The sequence below is a fragment of the Trichechus manatus genome, unplaced genomic scaffold, assembly GCF_000243295.1.
Source record: "Trichechus manatus latirostris isolate Lorelei unplaced genomic scaffold, TriManLat1.0 scaffold00315, whole genome shotgun sequence".
Taxonomy (NCBI): domain Eukaryota; kingdom Metazoa; phylum Chordata; class Mammalia; order Sirenia; family Trichechidae; genus Trichechus; species Trichechus manatus.
Window position 1 is genome coordinate 967,246 of NW_004444251.1, and position 9,795 is coordinate 977,040.

Consider the following 9,795-nt stretch of genomic DNA (forward strand, 5'->3'; position numbering starts at 1 on the left):
TTCCATGTCCTCTTCTGAATCCAGCTTGAACTTCTGGCAGTTCTCTGTTGATGTACTGCTGCAACTCCTTTTAAATGATCTTCAGTAAAATTTTACTTTCTTACCTCCTGTGAAAGCTCCACCCACTTTCTTTATCCCTCAGAAAATCAACTGGCAATATTAAGCACCCTTCAGCAAGCTAACCAAATTATTTTCATTGACTTTCTTAATTTTCTCCTTAGGTTATCTTTATCTTCTCTTCCTTTGGAAAACAAATCCAGTCCTGGGGACTCAAATGTATATTATTATGGCACCTTTTTTCCACATTTCTACTCCTTTTGCAGATCTCCTTTCTTCATTTATCTTTATCATTTTCCTTTTTCCAAAACAATGACCACTTCTCTGATGACTAGGCTGTGGTCCAGGCATCTTCACCCCTCCTCCCTTACAAAGATCCACATAAGGACCCTGTCATCGAAATATTTTCTGACTGAAGCAATTCCTTCGTCTTCAAGCTTCCAGTGAAACTTCTTTGCCTCTACCAGCACTATCTTTCACCAGATAAAAAAATTTTTACCTGGAGGAAACTGGTTTCCTGTCTACAATTTTCTAAGTCACATCTTGGCAGTACCGTGCTATGAGCACCAAATTGCTTTTCCTATTTTGCCCCATATCCTACAAGTAATATGTCTTAGTTATCTAGTGCTGCTATAACAGAAATACCACCATTGGATAGCTTTAACAAAGAGAAATTTATTCTCTCATAGTCTAGGAGGCTAGAAGTCTGAATTCAGGGTGCCAGCTCCAGGGGAAAGCTCTCGCTCTCTGTCAGCTATGGGGGAAGGTCTTTGTCATCAATCTTCCCAAGGTTTAGACGCTTCTCAGCACAGTGACCCCAGGGCCATCTGCCCTGCTCAGGCAAGTGTTCCAAAGCTCTTTATCTCCACTGATAAGTGCCCAGAGGCACGCCCACTCCACCAGGATACCTCCTGCGCAAAGGCACTCAGCTCCCACACTGTGTGGGTCAGCTCCAGTGCTATCTCGTGCTGATCTCCTGGTTCTGCTGCTGCTGTTTCTCTGCTGCTGCTTCTGGCAGTCTGTGCCATCTCCAGTATAAGAGCTCTCCTCACTTCCTTCTGAGTCCTCACCAGAATTGCCTTTGATGTCCATAATTTCACCAACAGTCTCTTCAAGGCAGTCTAGGCTTTTACTATCAGGCACTTTAAAACTCGTCCAGCCTCTACTCATTCACAGTTTCAAAACCGCTTCCACATTTTAGGTATCTGTTAGAGCAGCACCCTGCCCTCGGTACCAAATTCTGTCTTAGTTATCTAGTGCTGCTGTAACAGAAATCCCGTAAGTATTTAACAAAGAGAAATTTATTCTCTCACAGTCTAGGAGGCTAGAAGTCCAAATTCAGGGTGCCAGCTCCAGGAGAAGGCTTTCTCTCTCTGTCGGCTCTTAGGGGAAGGTCCTTGTTATCAATCTTCCCTGGTAAAGAAACTTGTCAGGGCAGGGACCTCATACCACCAAGAAACAAGAGCCAGGAGAACAGTGTGTCCTTTGGACCTGGGGTCCCTGAGCTGAAAATCTCCTCAGCTGGGGAAGGTTAATGACAAGGACCTTCCCCCAGAGCCAATGGAGAGAGAAAGCCTTCCCCTAGACCTGGTACCCTGAATTCAAACTTCTGGCCTCCTAGACTGTGAGAGAATAAATTTCTCTTTGTTAAAGCCATCCACTTGTGGTATTTCTGTTATAGCAGCACTAGATAACTCAGACGGAGTAATTCTCTAGGTACAATGAAAAACTTTTATTGAGAAAAAATTAATATAGTAGCTATTCCTACTTGTTGGAATTTATATTACTGCATCAAAGAACTGTACTACTGACCTAGTAATTCTTTTTCATTTATAAAACAAAAAACAAACAAACCCACTGCTGTTAAGTTGATTCTGACTCATAGTGACCCTATAGGACAGAGTAGAACTGCCCCATAGGGTTTCCAAGGCTGTAAGTCTTTATGGAAGCTGACTGCCACATCATTCTCCCGCTGAGTGGTTCAAATTATCGACCTTCTGGTTAGCAGCCAAGTGCTTTAGCCACTGTGCCACCATGGCTCCATTTTCATTTATAACACTCCTTAAACAGGGGATATGTCCACTGTCTGGATTTCCTTCCAGTTCTCCATTTCTACCTCCTAATCCCAAATCACAGTATTCTCTCCAATATCTATAAGCCCCAAGTCTTGTTCCTCCAATTCACTTCTCTGGTTGTTTGCTCTGAGATGATAAAACTGTGTGGTAATATCATGCTGTGGAAAATGTGCTCTACTTCTTGATGGACTATAGATCTGAAAGAAAGGGAAATGAAAGCTGTGTCCAACTATTTGAATGGTAGCTTTTATGTGGTTCCAAAAAGCAGAACTTGGACCAATGGGTGGACATAAGAGGGATGCCATTTCAGCTCAATATTCATTCAGTTAGCAAATGTTTCTGGTACCTACTGTACAGAAGTAGAATTGTTGCCTTCCACGTGGGAGAGCCCGGTTCAATTCCCAGGCAACGCACCACACGCACAGTCACCACCAATGTGTCAGTGGAAGCTGGCATGTTGTGAGGATGCTGAACAGGTTTTAGTGGAGCTTCTAGACTAAGACGGACTAGGAGGAAAGGCCTGGTGTCCTACTTCTGAAAAATCAGGCAATGACAACTCTACGGATCACAACAGTTTGATCTGAAACAGATCATGGCGATGGCCCAGGACAGAGCAGTGTTTCATCCGTGTACGTGAGGTTGCCACGAGTGGAAGGCTGAGTTGATGGCAGCTAACAACAGTGCTATGTTCCAGACATTACTTTAGGGTCTGGGGATCCAGTGACGACAAAGATAGTTCATGTTTTCTCAGAGCTTGTATTCTAGTGCTGCATCAATCAACCAATAAACAATCAGATTTATAGGGTAATGGCGGGTAATAATACACATTATGAAGAAAAAGAGAGGATGATAAGGGAATAGAGAGTGACTGGAAGGCCTCTCTGAGAAGGCAATATTTAAGCAGAGACCTGAATGTATATCAGGGAACAAGTCAGGCAACGATGTGGTGGAACGTCGTTCTCATTCGGGCATGAGGGAGAGCAGGTAAAAAAGTCTTGATCTGGGAACATAAGAAATTGGCTTTGCTGTGGATTAGTGGGCTTTCCATCCGGGAACTGTTCAGGGTCTGGATTACCTGCCAGGGGATTTAAGAAGCCATTCTTGCTTTAGGTAGGAGGTTGAACTAGTCAACCCTGACATTTCCCTCCAGCTTTAAGATCCGGTGTAGTTACCTGGTATAACCACATGGCTTAGAACTTAAAATAAGAGAAATTTTGGAGGAGAAAAGATGGCATCTTCTCTCTGAGGAAGAAAATAGCAGTATTAGGGAAACAATAAAACTATAGGTTGAAGACTCTGCATGACTCTGCTTTATGACACGGAAACTTGGGGATAAAATGTAGCTAAATATAAAAATAGGAGGGTGTGTTGAGTCAGAAGTGATAGTAATTTAGGTCATTCAGTTACGCACAGATGCATAACTGCTCTCCAAATGATTCAGAAAACATAGGAAATGACTTATTATAGCTGATACTAAACTTTGTATGGGAAGTAATTTTATGAGAAACAATTGTTTGTAACTCTTGCATGATGCATCATTTTAAATTAGAAAACCAGAAATGATCGAGGGAATATTTATAGATTTGTTTGAGCGCTTCTGAAGAAAAGCATTGCCACTGACTTTCATTTTTATTTTTATTAAAATTTTTACCTTTATTTATTTTTTGAAATGAGATAAAGCATGAAGGTAATTAGAATCAGGGTTTATTTACTGTACAGACTAAAAAAAATGACTGATCTATGTCTTTGTGTCTTATTTGGAGCCTTAGAAAAGGAATTCATTTTAAAAATTAAAAGTGAAGGCTGTCGATATTTCCTAGCAAAAATTTCTAGCATTATAACATGGTATTTTATCTTTTGGAGGATAAAAGCATTGCCAAGAGTAACAGGTAAAAATGTGGGCATATTTCAACACCAGATCTTGGCTTTCAACATAGCCTTAAATAGACAATATTTGTACCTTGGATCCTGACTTCAATCAAATAGTTTTGCAAACCAGAAAGAGCTCTCTTGTTTTTCATGCATGTTTATACCTTTCCTCCCCCTAACTGAACGCCCATCAGAATCAGTGAAAGCTCTACCCAGAAAGCAGGAAGAGAGAGATGGAGACCAGGAGACCATTGAGGAAGAGAAAAATAGGGTGCCCAAAGGGGAAAACACAGGAGAAGCATCACATTTTAAGTTAAAAGAAATAGCGAGGAATTGAGCACACATGAGTTTCTAGGCCTCTGGGCCAACTCCAAACTAATTCCCCTCCTTAACAGACATTTATGAAGAACAGATACGGTGCCACTACGGTATATGTGAAATTAGTTCTGGCTACTTATTTTCTGAACACATATGTGGATCGCACAAGTATATTTCGCTAAAGTTAGGCCCTGTTCTGCCAACTTCTCATCCAAAATATTTTTCTAGTAGCATCAGGGATGCCTAGAAGGACTCGGGAACAAGGCCAAGGGATGATAAAATGAGAGGGGTTAGGCCAACATGGAGGTGGAGAGATGTCATACTTTTAGCAAGCATGGTTGATAACATTGTTCCCACTTTGCCTTTGTGCTTTTGAATGAGGATATTGTCAGGAAGACCAGTGAAGCTCAGTTGTATGGAGTACAAAAGGTTATGGAAGAGAAACAACCGCTCAAAGCCAAGTTTGCTTTCAGGTCTTATCTGTTACGGAGACCACAGACCTTCAGCCTAATGAATAGTGAGAACAATCTGACGGTTAATGGAATAAAACAATTAACAGACCCAAGGGGCTAGCCACTACCATTTAAGAAAGAATTCTGTGCTTGGGGGACAGTGATTCACAAAATAATATACATATCATTCCAGTCTTAATTTGTGCGGTCTTGTTTCTTGTTTTCTTATAACTGATTTGGGCACAGTAAACTTGTGAAACTTAGGAGAGCCCAGGGAGAAAAAAGCTCATACTGGGAACTCATGTCAAATTCACCCACAGTAATTGGTAGCTAGACACCATGAACAAATTGAAACTATGGAGAAACTCAAGAATGCCTGTAATGTTTGTAAAGTACTCCTGAACTCCAGGCATTTGCACAGGGTATTTCCTTTGCCAGGACACTTGTTCACACAACCAATTGTTTAACCCTTAGTGCTCCTTCAGATACTGCTTTAGACATTTTCTCTAGATAGTTTTATATGATCCCAAGACTGGATTAGGGGTCCTGTGCTTGTGTGCATTTAGCTCTTATTGCATTTTTAAAACCCCTGTTAATTTCCTTGAAGACAGGAGTGGTGTTTGGTGCTATAAGCTAATACCAGCACAGCTCTTCCTAACCTGAAAATGCTTCCAATTGACTGGAGCTGGCAGCTCAAGGTGGGGAAATTGGGGAAGGAAGTAAAGCTGTAAGCAGGGGTCAGATGACGAAGGATCTTAGAACTCATGCTAAGGAGTTTGGTTATAGTCCAAACGTCTGCTCAGTGCCAAGAAGAACTCAGAAACTTGTTGAGCCATAGTGGACTATTATTTATTTTACGTTGATTACAAGTCAGAGAACAAAACAGGAAAACCTATTGATTAAAAATAGGTCTCACACGAGATATCAGAACCCATGCGACATCATTTAATTCCATAGGTACTTTATCTTCTAGTCATCTACTTGGCCATTTTATGGGTCAGGAACCAGATGTTGGTCCTACTCATAAAATGTACGCTCAGATGCTTGAGAGGTGGAGATGGTAGCAGGGAGGTGGGCACTTGTTCTGGGTAGCATTCTGTCTTATCGTTCCCCTCCACCCACACTGAATGTTCTGTGAGCCCAAGGGAGGGGGCACTATTTCCCTTAAGGCTTCTCTTGGCCTTACCTCTGTCAACATACTCATTTGGTCTCATCCATCTGCACTAGGAGGCTCACTGGTGGGACGCTCGCCTCTCTGGTCTAATGACAACTTTCCCTGCCCTCAGATGACTGAAAAAATTACAACTCAGAAGTTGCCGTTCTCTGTTGTAGACACGTTTGTGTCAAAGTTGTGAGGTATCTCTGAGTTTCCGTATTTGAAGCCATGTCTAGCTCTCTGGTTCCATCTCAGATGATTGGTGAACGGTAACAGTTTGGTTTTAATTTTTGAAGTGCTTGTAATGTACTTTGGCAGGTTTGTTAGGCAGCAGCTTATGACCAGCTCTATGATTTCCTAAAGGATATTCTCTTATAAGGCTCTTGCTCCTGTGGCTTAGGGCCATTGAATTAGCCATAAATCTGACATGCTGTTTAGATGACAACGTAAAACAACAGTACAGCTGGTGGGAACAATAGCCCATAAAGGGTAAGCGATACTGGAGCCCTGCTGACCTTGACTTTGTGCTCATGCAGGAGGCCCTGAGGAAGCCCAGATGGAGCCAGTCTCCATGGTCCTTGGGGCAGGGAAAGAATGCAGGAATGCCAAAAAGACTAAATGAGTCATTTCATACACAACAGGAAATATTAGGGAGGAATAAATCAAGTCACTCTCAGGTACAATCTGTAAAGAGACAGCTAAGATCTCCTCACACCGGCAAATGTAGGGTTGAACTTGCTCTTTATTCTTGGATGATTTTCAGGAGAAGACGAAATACCCTCTATGCACCTGAAAAAAAATTTTGATTATCGCCTCTTGTAAAATGGGAAGGCTAGTTGAGATTAACAAATATAACACTTGGAAAAAGTTAATTCATAAAGTTTGCAATATGGAAAAATTACTTTGAAATGGCCTATATTTAAAGGCAGGAAATAGGAAGAAATAGAGGCTTATAAAGAGATTTGCTATGCATCTTATTATTGGACTTTTTTCCCCAAATTAAGAACCTTAGGGGGAAGAACTAATTCTTTGGTACATCAACACCTACCTAAAATAAATGTATTGGTACACATTATTTACAATCGATGCAGCAATGTATTACACTGAGAGTCAATAGGAGAGTGCTTTCGTTTCCCTGCAGGTTAAACTTACGTTAGTGAAGGACTTAGGCACTGGGGTAGGTCATGACCACTATACATTCAATTTGTCGAAAGATAAATCAGATCTTTTGGCGTGCTCGGGGCTTTTACGACATTGGCGCAGTGCTTAATAAATGCTTCCTCATCTTATTTAAGGGATTCTTGGGAGCAGCAAAAAAAAATCAATTTTGATGTCTGAATATTAAAAATAATATGCATTCAAATAACAGATATTCCCAATGACAGTAATAACATGCCCCAAATTTCTAAAATCAGATCAGAATTTATTCCTCACAAAATTACATATGCATATTTTGCTTACCCTTGACTTTTTGCTGGATCTTCTATTTTAGTTTTAGGGAGAAATTGCAGCAGGTGTTTGTAACCTTCATGAATTGAAATAGGTTGCTGTTGTCGTTAGGTGCTGTCGAGTCAGTTCCCACTTATAACGACACGGTGTGCAACAGAATGAAACACAGCCAGGTCCTGTGCCATCCTCACAATCCTCGTCATGCTTGAACCCATTGTTGCAGCCACTGTGTCAATCCATCTCATTGAGGGTCTTCCTCTTTTTCGCTGACCCTCTGCTTTACCAAGCATGAAGTCCTTCTCAAGGACTGATCTCCCGATAACGTGTCCAAGGTAGGTGAGACGTAGTCTCGCCACCCTTGCTTCCAAGGAGCACTCTGGCTGTACTTCTTCCAAGACAGATTTGTTCGTTCTTTTGGCAGTCCATGGTATATTCAATATTCTTTGCCTACACCATAATTCAAAGGCATCAGTTCTTCTTAGGTCTTCCTTATTCGTTGTCCAGCTTTCACATGAATATGAGGCAATTGAAAACACCATGGCTTAGGTCAGACACATGTTAGTCTTCAAGGTGACGTCTTTGCTTTTCAACACTTTAAAGAGGTCTTTTGCAGCAGAGTTGCCCAATGCAATGCATCGTTTGATTTCTCGACTGCTGCTTCCATGGGCATTGATTGCGGATGCAAGTAAAATGAAATCCTTGACAACTTCAATCTTCTCTTTATCATGATGTTGCTTATTGGTCCAGTTGTGAGGATTTTTGTTTTCTTTATATTGAGGTGGAATCCATACTGAAGACTGTAGTCTTTGGTCTTCATCAGTAAGTGCTTCAAGTCCTCTTCACTTTCAGCAAGCAAGGTTGTGTCATCTGCACAATGCAGGTTGTTAATGAGAGTGGTCCAATACCAATTTTAGCTTCTTATACCCATGTCTAACTGTTTGAATATTTTCCAACACTATTAGCAAGGTACATATTTAAACAGATCTTATACACTGTGTTATATTTATTAATACAGTTTAGATATTATACCAATATTCTTGTTTATATTTAAAAATAATATTTGTAATTCTTTATTGTAAATCTAATATACAGTGTCCAGTATATTTTTCAAAGGAGAATTTTGCTAATTTGAGCGCTTTAGATTTTTAGTACAGTCTGAATATGACATCTAGACCTTCTTCGGGTCAAATATGCCTGACCTGATGGTTTCCCTTCTCACTAATTTTTACATCTTCGCTTATCTTTTGCTCATACTTGGTTTCACCGAACTAGTACTGACTCACATGAATAATCTAGGAAACTGACAATTACACATTTAAAACAAAAGATTTTTAAAACATTCTGTTTTGATGACTACTCATACTGATAGGTTGCTTTTCTTTTGTTTTGGTGAGACTGTACATAAGGAGGAATCCTTATCTATATTCTGTTTTTCAGATTATGAGAGTATTTCTTAGATCTCACAAGGGGGCACGTTAATTAGTTCTAAGCACCGAATTCCTCGGGCACAACAGTGGACTCAGACATGCCAATGATCATGAAGACGGTGCAGCAATACTTTGTCCTGTTACATAGGAGGCCACCAGGAGTAGGAGTTGACCTCATGAATTTGTATAAAACGTTCAGACAGCTTTGCTATCTCATCCGAGATCTATGAGTAGAAGGAGGTGGTGAGCTCTCTGTGCTTTGTATATCCTGGGGTCCCACACAGTAGTTAACACAGGCAGAGCTTTATAGCAAGTGTGCATTCTTTTAGTCCTTGATGGAGGAATGATTCAAAACTACTGAATGGGAACATCATTTTGGAGAGAGAATACGAGTACGCAGGCATCAATGGATAGTGATGATTTTGAAATCTCTGAGCAAGAAAGGATTCAATTTCCTAAATTTGAGCCTTGATGAAAAGTCAGTGGCCTGGTCGCAGTCCTATTTTAGGAACTTGGTTATTAGGACCTAGTTCTAGCATGAGGATAATATTTCAGGCTCCCATGAAGAGTGCTAATACTTGGGGTTGGGTGAATTCTGGTCGTGGAAGAACTTTCTCCTGACCTTCTCTTGGACAAGAAAGACCACTTGAGAGACATGAAGCCCACTCCTGCTGTGGAGCCTTGTCAGGTCAGCCCCCTGTGGTCACCAAGGACTTGAGTGTAGCATACACACTCCCTGGTATTTCTTTTTTTTTTTGGTGAAAATATATACAAAACATGCACCAGTACAACAATTTCTACATGTGCAATTCAGTGACATTGGTTACGTTCTTCAAATTGTGCCACCTTTCTCACTATCCTTGTCCGAATTATTTCACCATCATTAACACAAACTCGCTGCCCCCTAAACTTCTCTTCTACCCTTTAGAGTTGCTACTGCCAATGTGATCACTTACAGATTCTCTGGTATTTCTGTAGTGTGACAGGTCATG